Below are 13999 nucleotides of genomic sequence, written 5' to 3' on the forward strand. Positions count from 1 at the left end.
TTTAAGTACAAAATTCTTAGAGATGGATTAGAAGGGAAGGTTCTGCTTCCAGAAATAATAGTCTAAATGGTTAGAGCCAGTCCCACTTATATATTGTCGGGAAAAATAAGTAATCTTGTCAACAAAAGTTCTCTCCCTACCAACAGAGAACGGGCAGAGAACAATCACATAACTGGATAAGTACTAATAGATTATACGTATGTAAGGTAAAACGAGTGATTATGGGGTCTGGACAGAATTTCATGCACTTTATAGAGAAAAGTATGAGACAAAAACTTCTCTCATTTCCTTGAGACAAGAAAATACACTTTGTGATTGCTTATCTTATGGGGGCCTCCTAAATTAATGTTGGAGGTTTGTGTTTACAGTTCCAGAATCAGAAGGCCCAGGACCTTGTGCTGTAAAATTAAAAGGTCTTGTGTTCTCAAGAATACACCCTAAGGAGGAGAGAAGCTTCTCCCTCTTCTTCTTTAAACAGAGAAGACTTAATCACCACATAATTTAGACACACACTCCTACTAAGGCAGTGAGGGATATTGATATAAAAACATTAAAATTTTTAAACTTGCTTTACTTCCATAAATGCCTTTTAAGTCTGAGTCAAGTCAATGGCTCTCAAAATTCCCCTTGGGTATGCTTTGAATTTATAAATAAAATTTTATTAATACAGATTGATGGCATGGATTTCTTCACCAGTTATATAGTTCTGTTTCTTTAAGAGATATCTTCCCTGAATGGAAGAGATGACTGAGAATTCTGTTTAATAAAGGTGGCTAATTTAATAGATTGGTGATTTTGAAAATGAAACCATTCAATGCCAAGAAAAGGTGCCTTTTCTCCGAGGAACCAATACCACAGAGCCCAAGCCTTTCCCAGACAGATCATGCCCTTTAGGGTTTTAATGTGGGGACCAACACTGGTGCTGCCAGCAGATTTATTTTCCTAAAAATGTGGCAAGGGTGAAAGATCTAGCTCTGCTATTTACTATACAGTCCTTTGTTTAAGCACCTGCATTTCTGTCACACAACGCATTCTTGATTTCCAAACCAAACATACTCACATTCATTTTCTACTTTTATTGGTCAGTGGCATTTCTGCTTTCTAAATTAAAAAAAAAAAAAGTCTCCCACTGTTTCTCCTTTTTCTATTCTCAATAAAATTATTCATTTTTTACCTCATTTTCTTCTGTCATTTCAGCAGGATTTTTAGTAGAAGAACAAATAAAGGGTGGCAGCTGCCATCTTAAACTAGAATCCTAAACTATAATTCTGACATATGTCCTTTATTCCCACAGCCTGGAATATTCTTTATCGCCTGCCTTATCCCTAACATATACCTGAGAAAATTCTTAGGTAAATTTGAAGACACAATGAATCCTCCCTCCAGATTGGCATCTGAAACGCTTTCCCATGTTTGAAGAATTTATCAACATGTAGTTCTTATGGGGAAGTGATAATCTGCTTTCTACTACCAAAGTCACATAGTTCAGATGCTAGACTTCTTTGTTCCTTTGACAACTGACATGTAGAGTATGTGTATTGTACCTAAGACATTCCCATTTGATATACAATCTGGGGCTTTGAATTCAGATAATAATGGCAGAGAGAACCTTCATGTTAGATAAACAATATATTTCCCGTAAGTTCATGTTCTGTGTAGTTAACTGTGGTTGATCTCTGATATACTCAACCACGATCTTGAAACAGAGCAGAACCCTATGATCCTTCCCTGCCCATGTCCTTAGCCTGCCTCTTGTCTGTGAAAAAACTTTAGCCAAAGGATAAGTTAAATCAGAGAAGTGAGAGAATGCAGAAACAAAGGAAAGCAGTCAAAGGAGACAAAATAACAATAGTCATTAAGCAAAGTCAAGGACCTTTAGTTCCTCCTCAAAGACTGTAGATAATATTCTGAACCATATCCTTTGAGCTGTCTTACAGAGACTAAAACCCTCAACAGGTGGAAGAAGTTAGCTACATGGTTGCCACAATTCCGAGAACTGGCCTCAAAGAAATGGGAACAAACCGACCCTGGTACTACAGACTAACTGTATTTAAAACAATGAAGATGACACTGATCAGACCACTGCATGACTAACTTCAAGATGACTGTCAGAGCTGACTGTGCTGTTTCTGCCTTAGCCCCCTCCCTCCATCTGTAAATGCTCTTGCCCACTGATTGTCAGTGCGGGGAATAAGCCTTTGGGCAGGAGTCTGCCCTCTTCCCTCCACCCCTCCCCCACTTGATAGCCTCTGAAAGCACACTTTCCTTTCCACCAACCTTGCCTCTTTATTGGCTTCAGAGGGCAAGCAGCCAGACCCCCACTTGCGGTAACAATTTTGACTGATACAGATACTGCAAACAGGGTACAGGTTTCTAGCAAGAGATCCTCAGGAAGTAGAAACAATTCGAAGCTTGGGTATTTTGCCTAATTCAGACTTAATGCGGTAAAAATTTAGTTTTAGTATTAGAATCTGGGATTCCAAGACATGCACTAAAGAGGTAACTAAATTGATATAGAGGATCTACTAGAATGAGGTGCTCATTGGAGCCTTTAGGGTTTTAGTTGGCTACTCCCTAAAATAGGAAAAGGGACACAAGAAATTTAACAACTGCAGTGTGGATTGGCTGTCACCAATAACACAGAAAGCATAGAGGAAGAAAATACCATGCTAAAATTCTTATTTTATTCATCAACCCAGGAATTCTGTGACCTTGCTAAAGAATATCTTACTGCCTGTAGCCTCAGGGTAAAGAAAGCAGATGAAGTTTGATCCTATGTTTTGCTGAATCACGGCTCTATTTCATCAAACTGAAGACGCTAGTAACTGTTAAAGTAATATACCATTATTTTAGATACCAGCACTATGAAAAAAGAAACAAAAATTACTTACCTCAACTCCTTTGGAAGCACAGAAATGAGACCGCTGGTCACAGTTGGCCTTTTGGAGGGCCGACATTCAGCCTACCGTATTCCTCCTCTATCACTGTCTTTAAAAGTATAACCAAGCAGGACCCTATTGGGCCTTCCCAGAACACACCCCTCCCCGCCCACGTCCTCTTCCTGCCTCTTGTTTGTAGAAAAACTTTAGCTCCCTAGGCTTTCCCTGAGTTCCATAGAGTGAATTTAATCAAAGTGAGAAAATACAGAAAGAAAGGAAAACAGTCGAGCAAGACAAAATAATAATGGTTTAGCCATTAAACAAAGTCAAGGATTTTTAGTTCTTCCTCAAGGGCTATAGATAATATTCTGAGCCACATCCTTTGAGTGCTTTGCAGATACTGAAACCACCACCAGGTGGAAGAAGTTAACTGTATGCTGCCCACAAGCATGTAGACCCCAGACAGGTTGGAACCAGAAGGTTAATGATGCTGACTCCCAATTACCTAACCACCAACCAACTAGAAGAATGTTCACGAGCTGATCATGCACCCCATCACCCACCTCCCTCACCCTATCTTAAAAACCCTTTCCCTGAAAGCCTTCAGGGAGTTGAGGTCTTTTAAGCACTAGCTACTCAGATTCCTTGCTTGGCACCCTGCAATAAATGCTGCACTTTCCATCACCACAACCTGGTGTCAGTAGATTGGCTTTACTGCATGTAGGCATAGGGACTCAAGTTTGGCTCAGTAACAAAAGCAGTATTTCTCAACCTTGTCTATGCATTGGAATTGACTGGGAGCTTTAAAAAATCCTGATGCCAGAATTCCTCCCCAGGAATACCAATGCAATTAGTTTGGGGAATGACTTGAACATTAGGAATCTTTAAATCTCCCCAGCTGATTTTGAAACAGCCAATGTTGAGAAACACTGAATTAGGTAGCAGCTGAAAATCCTCTGGGGATTGTCAATTAAAGACAACTTTGAAAAGAGGCATTATATCAAAAGATTTTCAGTGTTTCATTTTCACAATTTACATTAGTATTTATATTATAGAAACTCTGGGAACTGTAGATAGGAGGTATTCTGAGTACATAATTACAGAGTGGCTGAATTAATACCAGTCTATCTGCTAGAGTTTCTAGATTCACTATGGTAGCATAACAGCTGTGAGTGGTCCACACAATTGACCAGGTGCCACTGATAGACAATGCTAAATTGAATGAAAATGCCAGCAAATCCAAGTACTATGTTGAGAAGTAACTTGAAACAATTTTGACAGAAAGAAAAATGCTGGAGTGAATTTAATATGGACCATGCACTCCCCAAAAATCCCCTGGAAGGGCCCAAAGGACATTTTCTCCACCAAGGGCAAGGGATATACTTTGAGGAGGGGTGTCATCATCTTTGACAAGTGATTTTTGTGGCAATTTTGTATAGAATATAGAGGCTGGTAGAATTTTCTGTGGATTCAATTCAACTGCAGTTAAGGGAGTGAGATGACCCCAAGGAGGTAGAGATCAAACAGTGGCACAGAGCTCCAGAGACAAAATGGGTATGGTTGTCAGGATAGATTTCAGATCTAGTACAGTCATCAAAATGGTCTGCCTTAAGGAATCTTTGTAGGTTTATGCTAATTGTTCATGACCCTGAGGACTGAAATACAGGGCAGCTTCTCAAAGGTCACCTTTATTTTAACTACACTTTACTTTTGATTGTATAACTGAAAAAATATTTGTATGTATATTCACACACACATATGTATATGTACATATATACACACACATATACATATATATATGGTGTGTTTATATATGTAAAATAAAATCCTATAAACAGATTTTGAGTCATAGTGCCTAACACATTTCCTAGAAATGTGTGAATTTAGAGACTCAGAACTCATTGAATGAAAGGGAGATTATATACTGCTGTGAGACTCTGATAATTTCTGATGTATGGACTTGGGTTTTTCCTCTTAGCCTCTTCTCAGTGGGGCCAGGAAACATTCTTCAAGGTAACTATGCCTAAGGAGAGAAAAACGCAAAGATACTTCAAGGAATTTTAAAGACTGTCAGGTAACACTTCAGATACTGTCACATTGTTATGTCAAACAGCTGTATCATTTTAAACATCACCAGAAGTATAAACTAGGTCCCATTGTTCCATATACTTTAATTATTATAATTATTATGAATGTTATTTTCAATGTGTGAATTACATGAAAATTCATTTTAGAAAACATGATTTTGATTCACATTTTCCTTTTGAGATATAGCATATTTTTGTATCCATTCATATTTCCTTGGAATTTTTTTGATGTCCTAATTTTTTGATTGGGTGGTTTATCTTTTTAAATTTACATGTAGAAATTCTTGATATATTCTGCATACTAATCTATTTTCAGTTATATTTGTGCTAATTATTTTCTCTTTTTAGAGGGTTTTTCTAATAGACTCTATTTTCAAAGCAGCTTCAGGTTCACAGGAAAATTAAACAGGAAATACAGAGAACTACCATATACACATTGCCCCCACACACGATCTGCCACACCAGGGTAGAACATTCGTTACACTTGATGGACCTACTTTGACACATCAGTTTCACCCAAAGTCCATAGTTTACATTAGGGTTCATTCTTGGTGCTACACTTTCTGTTGGTTTTGACAAATATATACTTACATGTATCCACCATTATTTTATCATACAGAACAGTTTCACTGCCCTAAAAATCATCTGTGATCTGCTTATTCATTCCTCCCTTTTCCTCAACCCGTACCCTAGTATAGGTTATTTTTCTGGTGGAAAGTAAGGAGGGGAGACAAATAGTAGAAAAATACGTATAAAAGAGTAAGTTGCAAGTTGATGTTTTCCTTGGGATAAAATAGAGTTGGGTTGAGTGGATTTAGAATGCCAGGTGAAAAGGGCAGATTGCATTTGGAAATGGGGTAGTCAGTAGAGACTTGAGGAAGAAGAGGGAGTTAGTCACGTGGGTATCTGAAGAAGAGCTTTTCTGCAGAGGGACTAGCAAGTGAGAGGCTCTAAAGTGGAGCGTATCTGCCTTTATGAAGGAAGAGGGGAGGCCAGTAGGACTGAAGCAGGGTGAGGAATTAACAGGAAGTCAGATTACTCAGGTGCTTGTACCTAGCCATTCAATGAGTTTTGCTGATTTGTGGTTTCCTCTGAGTGAAATATCAAGACATTGGAGTGGTTTGAGCAGAAGAGTGAAATGGTTTGATTTATGATTTAAAAGGATCACCCTAGTCGCACCCTTGAGGACAGACAGTAGTGTGAAAGAAAGAAATTTACTGTAATCTAGACAAGAGATCATGGCATACTTGGATTGGGGTACAGTGGGCATAGTGAAATGTGGCCATATAATGCATTTATTTTAAAATTAAAGAGAACAGATTTTCTGGAAGATTAGATGCGAAGTGAGTGAAGGAGAGAAAGTATTGAGTCACACATAACCCTATCTTTCTGAATTCAGTTTGTAAAGGCTGATGCAAGACTCTTTAATGTTCATTTCATCATCAGGAGCACCCAGTGCCCAGTAGCAGCTGTGCCAGCAGGAGCAGAAATAGTGATGACAGCATCCAGGTTCTCTGGGAGTAATGTCAACAGTGGTTCTCAGTCATCAGCAGCAGTAATGGTGGCACTCCAACCTGACACTTATTTTATTATAATCTGTTGTTGTATCCGTTGTGGATCAGGCTATCTCTTCCTGCTCATTTCCCAAGCATTATTTGAACTATACAAATATTTGAGCTATGTTTTAAATTCATTGCTACTAGGTTAACTAGAATCGATTTCTATAAATAAGAAACTTGAGTTATACAAAGATTCTTCTGAGTCTCTAAGTACAAGCACAAGGATTATATTTTATTCAGTTTGTGTGCAGGGGCCAGTTACACAGTCATGCCTCAAATATAGCTTTTTGTTAAATAAAGGAATGAACTATTAGTAAAGGAGTAAATTGAGGGATGAATTAAATTAATGGATTAAAAATATTTGGGGTTGTATTATCTTCTGAAGTGTCTAAGAATTTTCTACTATAGAACTTTTATTTATTTACAACTATATATTAGTTAAAAGTGGGGTATATTCAGAAGGCAAAAAGGCAGCATACATAATTCAAAGCAAAAGAGTAATCTTTCGGCCAGCAGCGTCCACCAGAGCCGCGGCGAGAGCCAAGGCCCGAGGGGGAGTGCGTGGCAGCCGCCAAAACGCAAAACTCTCTGTTCCCTCTCCTCGCTGAGCGGCGCCGCGTCGCTCGCCTCCATTGGCTGCCCTGAGCGAGCGCCTCCGCCCCAGGAAAAGGAGAAGGAAAGGCAGTGAAGAAGACCACCATTTCCCCCCACAGACCAAAAGGAGACTAGAAACCCTTTCTTTTACGATTCCTGGGGACACGGTCTTCAAGCAGTCGCAGTGGCGGGAACAGCAGCAGCAGCATCAACAGCCCGGGCCAGGCCAGCTGGCTGGAGAGCAGCTTAAACCACCCCTCCGCCCGGTCCAGCCCCCACGCGCCCCGCCCCCCAGTCCGTGCTGGGGCGATACACACTGTGTCAAGGCCCTTACTTCCACATCAACCAGACCATGAAGGAGGCCCACTTTCACAGCCTACAGTACCAAGGACGGCCTCCCACATGATGTGCCGGCACTTTCTTGCCTTCTGTGAAGGGACAGCGCTGTGCAGATATGATATATCAACGATGTTTTAAAAAAATTGCACCAAAAAATGCCTGTTGGCTTTTCAGTCTGTATTTGAAATAACAGATTAACAGGTCACTGTTTACTTGTGGTTTTGCTGCACTACTGCGATTTCAAAGGGGCTTTGAAGCAGTTTTTTATAGGATTCTTTTGAGGGTGGGTATCAAAACCAGGGCAAGTTAACAGTAGAAGGAAATCTCATCTGCATGTCGAATCCATAGTTTGTCCAAGTCAGGCTAATTTCCAGATCTGTCAATTAGAAATGTTGCTTTCTGTAAAAAGGTCCTTTAAAAATGAGGGATCTTCTTTGGAGAAATGTCTGTTTAGGTCTTCTGACTAGTTTTGGATTGGGTTGTTTATTTGATATTGAGCTGAATGAGCTGCTTGTAAATTTTGGAGATTAATACTTTGTCAGTTCCTTCGTTTGCAAATATTTTCTCCCATTCTGAGAGTTGTCTTTTCGTGTTGTTTATGGTTTCCTTTCCTGTGTAAAAGTTTTTAAGTTTCATTAGGTCCCATTTGTTCATTTTTGTTTTTATTTCCATTTCTCTAGGAGGTGGGTCAAAAAGGATCTTGCTGTGATTTATGTCATAGAGTGTTCTTCCTATGTTTTCCTCTAAGAGTTTTATAGTGTCTGGTCTTATATTTAGGTCTCGAATCCATTTTGAGTTTATTTCTGTGTATGGTGTTAGGGAGTGTTCTAATTTCATTCTTTTCCATGTAGCTGTCCAGTTTTCCCAGCACCACTTATTGAAGAGGCTGTCTTTTCTCCATTGTATAGTCTTGCCTCCTTTATCAAAAATAAGGTGACCATTGGTGCGTGGGTTTATCTCTAGGCTTTCTATCCTGTTCCATTTATCTATATTTCTGTTTTTGTGTGAGTACCATACTGTCTTGATTACTGTAGCTTTGTAGTATAGTCTGAAGTCCGGGAGCCTGATTCCTCCAGCTCCATTTTTCTTACTCGAGATTGCTTTGGCTATTCGGGGCCTTTTGTGTTTCCATACAAATTGTGAAATTCTTTTTCTAGTTCTGTGAAAAATTCCATTGGCAGTTTGATAGGGATTGCATTGAATCTGTAGATTGCTTTGGGTAGTATAGTCATTTTCACATATTGATTCTTCCAATCCAAGAACATGGTATAGCTCTCCATCTGTTTGTATCATCTTTAATTTCTTTTATCAGTGCCTTATAGTTTTCTGCATACAGGTCTTTTGTCTCCTTAGGTAGGTTTATTCCTAGGTATTTTATTCTTTTTTTGTTGCAATGGTAAATGGGAGTATTTCCTTAATTTCTCTTTCAGATTTTTTATCATTAGTGTATAGGAATGTAAGAGATTTCTGTGCATTAATTTTGTATCCTGCTACTTTATGAAATTCATTAATTAGCTCTAGTAGTTTTCTGGTAGCATCTTTAGGATTCTCTATGTATAGTAACATGTCATCTGCAAACAGTGACAGTTTTACTTCTTTTCCAGTTTGTATTCTTTTATTTCTTTTTCTTCTCTGATTGCTGTAGCTAAAACTTCCAAAACTATGTTGAATAATAGTGATGAGAGTGGACAACCTTGTCTTGTTCCTGATCTTAGAGGAAATGGTATCAGTTTTTCACCATTGAGAACAATGTTGGCTGTGGGTTTGTCATATATGACCTTTATTATGTTGAGGTAAGTTCCCTCTATGCCTACTTTCTGGAGGGTTTTTATCATAAATGGGTGTTGAATTTTGTTGAAATCTTTTTCTGCATCTATTGAGATGATATATGGTTTTTCTCCTTCAATTTGTTAATATGGTGTATCACATGATTGATTTGCCTATATTGAAGAATCCTTGCATTCCTGGGATAAAGCCCACTTGATCATGGTGTATGATCCTTTTAATGTGCTGTTGGATTCTGTTTGCTAGTATTTTGTTGAGGATTTTTGCATCTATATTCATCAGTGATATTGGCCTGTAGTTTTCTTTCTTTGTGACATCTTTGTCTGGTTTTGGTGTCAGGGTGATGGTGAACTCGTAGAATGAGTTTGGGAGTGTTCCTCCCTATGCTATATTTTGGAAGAGTTTGAGAAGTTTAGGTGTTAGCTCTTCTCTAGATGTTTGATAGAATTCACCTGTGAAGCCATCTGGTCCTGGGCTTCTGTTTGTTGGAAGATTTTTAATCATAGAAAACTCTGTTTGCCAACAAACACGTGAAAGAATGCTCAACATCACTAATCATTAGAGAAATGCAAATCAAAACTACAATCAGGTATCACCTCACACCAGTCAGAATGGCCACCATCAAAAACTCTACAAACAATAAATGCTGGAGAGGGTGTGGAGAAAAGGGAAGGGAACCCTCTTGCACTGTTGGTGGGAATGTAAATTGATACAGTCACTATGGAGAACAGTAATGGAGGTTCCTTAAAAAACTAAAAATAGACCTACCATACGACCCAGCAATCCCACTACTGGACATATACCCTGAGAAAACTATAATTCAAAAAGAATCATGCACCACAATGTTCATTGCAGCTCTATTTATAATAGCCAGGACATGGAAGCAACCTAACTGTCCATCAACAGATGACTGGATAAAGAAGATATTGCACATACATACAATGGAATATTACTCAGCCATAAAAAGAAACAAAATTGAGTTATTTGTAGTGAGGTGGATGGACCTAGAGACTGTCATACAGAGTGAAGTCAGAAAGAGAAAAACAAATACCATATGTTAACACATATATATGGAATCTAAAAAAAAAGAAAAAAAATGGTTCTGAAGAACCTAGGGGCAGGACAGGAATAAAGATGCAGATGTAAAGAATGGACTTGAAGACACAGGAAAGGGGAAGGGTAAGCTGGGATGAAGTGAGAGAGTGGCATGGACATATACACACTACCAAATGTAAAATAAATAGCTAGTGGGAAGCAGCCACATAGCACAGGGAGATCAGCTCAGTGATTTATGACCACTTAGAGGGGTGGGATAAGGATGGTGAGGGGGAGACACAAGAGGGAGGAGATATGGGGATATATGTATATGTATAACTGATTCACTTTGTTATAAAGCAGAAATTAACACACACAGACACAAAAATGAGGGATCTTCAATTTTTTAATTTCAATAAACTAGTAAAGAGTATCTACTTTCAAAAAAGGAGTAATCTTTTTATTATTAACAATAAAATTATTTTATATAACTTTATGCAGAGTATGAGATCTACATAAATCTGAAACACATATTCCACATGTATTCTTGATTTTCATACATCATTTATGAGAAGAGCAGTTTTTAAATTGTAGTTTGTCATTTCTGAAAGCTTTGTCTTGTTTTTTCCCTCATTTGTATGCCCCAAAGCGTAAAAACCTAATATTATCATTGTTGCATGCTCTATTTTATACATAGACACACACACAGGATACATATTTAATATACTTCTGTAACTATGGGAGAGTGTGTAGTTTGTCAAGCAAAGCTGCTACATCCTAGGTGGCTAAAACTGCAGGCATGAGTACCAATATGTTAACATGGTGGTAGAACCTCCTGACTTTGACATAAAAGCTTTAAGTAATGTCTTAAAGAATATAAAAACATTTTTATACCAAAAAAACTCACTTAGTAAGTTAATTGGAGTACATGAGCTAGGATTAAATATCCCTATTAATTAAACTCATATAACTCACATTGTTACATTGGTTTTGATTTTTTATCATTTCATTTTGATTCTTAGAGTCTCCATTTCTTTTTTATATTACACATGTGTACTTGTAAATTGAATACCTTTCACATTAGAGTTTTTTATGTTACTATATTGTAACATAATTATCTTAAACTCTCTGTCTGATAATTCCAAACTTTGTGTCATATCTGAATCCAGTTCTGACACTTGCTCTGTGTCTTCATTCTGTGCCATTTCCTGACTTTTATCATGATTTGTAATTTTTTGTTGACATATCAAGTAATAGGAACTGAAGCAAATAGACCTTTAGTGTGGGATTTATATGAAGCTGGCTAGGAGTTGAGCTGTGTTTAATGTTTATTATAACAGTAGGTGTCAAACTTTTTATCTTCCTGTTGACTTTGTGTTTCCCTAAAAATGTTTTTCTAAACATTCTGTATGCCTCGCATCATTTCCAGCTATAATTCCCTGTTATTATATTGAAGCCCTGTTCAAGTGGTACTAAGGAATTGAGAAGGTAATTTTTCTATCATTTTTTGATTAAATCTCAGTCTTTTAGTGGGCCTGTGTAGGTTGACAGTGACCTTCACAAGTGGTTCTTATCTTTTTTTTCACTCCCACTTATGTGAGGTTGAAAGGCTAGTGAGTGCTTGTGTTAGGTAATTATACCCCTGCCTATGTGGGCTAAGGTGCTGGTCAAGTTTTTTCACTGGAGAGTAGGCCTTATATGGAGTGTACACTTGGCCTATTTCACAATAGTTATTTTACCTCTTGCCGAAGACAGGAGGTAAGTTTTCTTAGCTGCTCAGTGTGAGGAACTTGTGGGTTCCTAGAGCTAAAACCACAAAAAAGTGTGAGAGCCCCCTCTAAGACTGTACTCCTCCAGGAGTTTCTCACTCTCAAAAGAGTCCAAATTTGGCCTCCAGCAATTCATCAAAATTATCATTTAAGTGTTCTACCAGTCTATGGCTCTGGCAGCTTCTGTTCCAGGTTAGCTGTGTTTCTCTGTAGTAGCCTGTCTCTCCAGATTTTGAGATGGTGATTTGCCGTGCAATCTCAATTTTCTGATGTCTAAGGAAAACTTTGATTTTCAGTATGTTCAGCTTTTATCTTGTGCCCACAGGACTTCTAAGCTGTTTACATGTCATAGCTGAACTACAAGTCCCATCTTTACATTTTGACCTCATGAAAATAAAACAATATTCAGCATATAAAAGATAGCAAGTATGTAGAATACACAGATAGTTGCCCTAATTTAGGAGAAGTTGGAATTAGTAGAAAATGAAATTTGGAAGTGATGTTAACATCAGAATGAGATAACAATAATAGGGTAAGTAGAGAATAGTGTATGAGAGGATAAAAGCAACAAGTAGAACAGGTATCAGCACTGTAACTTCTAAAAATAAGCGAACCAAAGGTAAAAAAAAAATGTGTATAATATTGTGGTGTGTATGTATATATATAGAGTAGCCTTAGAGAGCCTATGATATAGGAGATCTTGAAATTAGGACAACAACCAGCTCAGTTCTAAGATATTTCATTCACACTGGGGCTATTGCCCCAACGATTCCACATAATCAGTGTTTAAAAATAGTTTTTGTTGCTTACAGTACATTTATTAGATTAATATCTATTATTTCCATTTTAATCTGTTACTGAGAAGACACACTTTCATTTATTTAAAAAATAATTATTAAGCATACCCTATACACTGGAGATAAGCAGGTAAGTGAGAAAAGGTAAAAGGATTATTTAAAATAAATCTAAATAATCTTGAATAATTTATTCTTCTATTGTTTTATTACAAGAAAATATCATGTAATTACAAATGATATTTGAAAGCTCACAAGTCAAGTCTTTTATATTAATACACCTTCATACCTATAAAGATTGATATTAATTATATAAACTTGTGGCAAATACTTCTTTATTTTAAGAAACAGAAATATATGTACCTAGTAAGAATTATGTTAAGGTAACACTGAAACATAACAGAATATGCATTTAAGACCTTCAAACAAAAGTGAAGATATTATGTTACTCTGATCTGTGAGTTGTAAATTATTTACTTTGAACATATTTTATGTAGGGTACATATAAATAGTCTTATCTTTCCACATCATAAACTTATTCCATATTTCCCTATGATAAACTTCATATACTTAAAAAGGAATTAAAAATATCAATACACTAAAACATTATAAATCAAAAACCAAGATGAATACTGTTTTCTCAATTATGGCATGAATTAATCATGATTTTATAAACGTGAGCCACCACTGCATTAATAATTCACTTAAAACCACATAAAACCCCACTCCTCCTCACAAAAGCACTGGACTCACAACTAACTGCTGAACAATCATCGACAGAAAGACATTGGAACTCACCAAAAATGATACCCCACATCCAAAGACAAAGGAGAAGCTACAATGAGATGGTAGGAGGTGTGCAATCACTATAAAATCAAACCCCGTAACTGCTGAGTGGGTGACTCATTAACTGGAGAACAATTATAACACAGAAGTCCACCCACTGGAGTGAAGGTTCTGAGCCCCATGTCAGGTTTCCGAACCTGGGTATCTGGAAACAGGAAGAGGAATCCCCAGAGAACTGGGATTGAAGTCCAGTGGGATTTAATTGCAGGACTTCAACAGGACTGGGGGAAACAGAGACTCCATGCCTGGAGGGCACACACAAAGTAGTGTGTGCACCAGGACCCAGGGGGAAGAAGCAGTGAACCAGTAGGA

The 13999-nt window shown here is 37.6% G+C and overlaps 1 pseudogene; it reads left to right on the plus strand.

Moving 5' to 3' along the window:
- Positions 1 to 2864: 2864 nt before the first annotated feature.
- LOC132520211 (protein FAM104A-like) lies at positions 2865 to 7525 on the plus strand (annotated as a pseudogene).
- The last annotated feature ends 6474 nt before the right edge of the window (positions 7526 to 13999 follow it).

The sequence above is a fragment of the Lagenorhynchus albirostris genome, chromosome 5 (assembly GCF_949774975.1).
Source record: "Lagenorhynchus albirostris chromosome 5, mLagAlb1.1, whole genome shotgun sequence".
NCBI lineage: Eukaryota > Metazoa > Chordata > Mammalia > Artiodactyla > Delphinidae > Lagenorhynchus > Lagenorhynchus albirostris.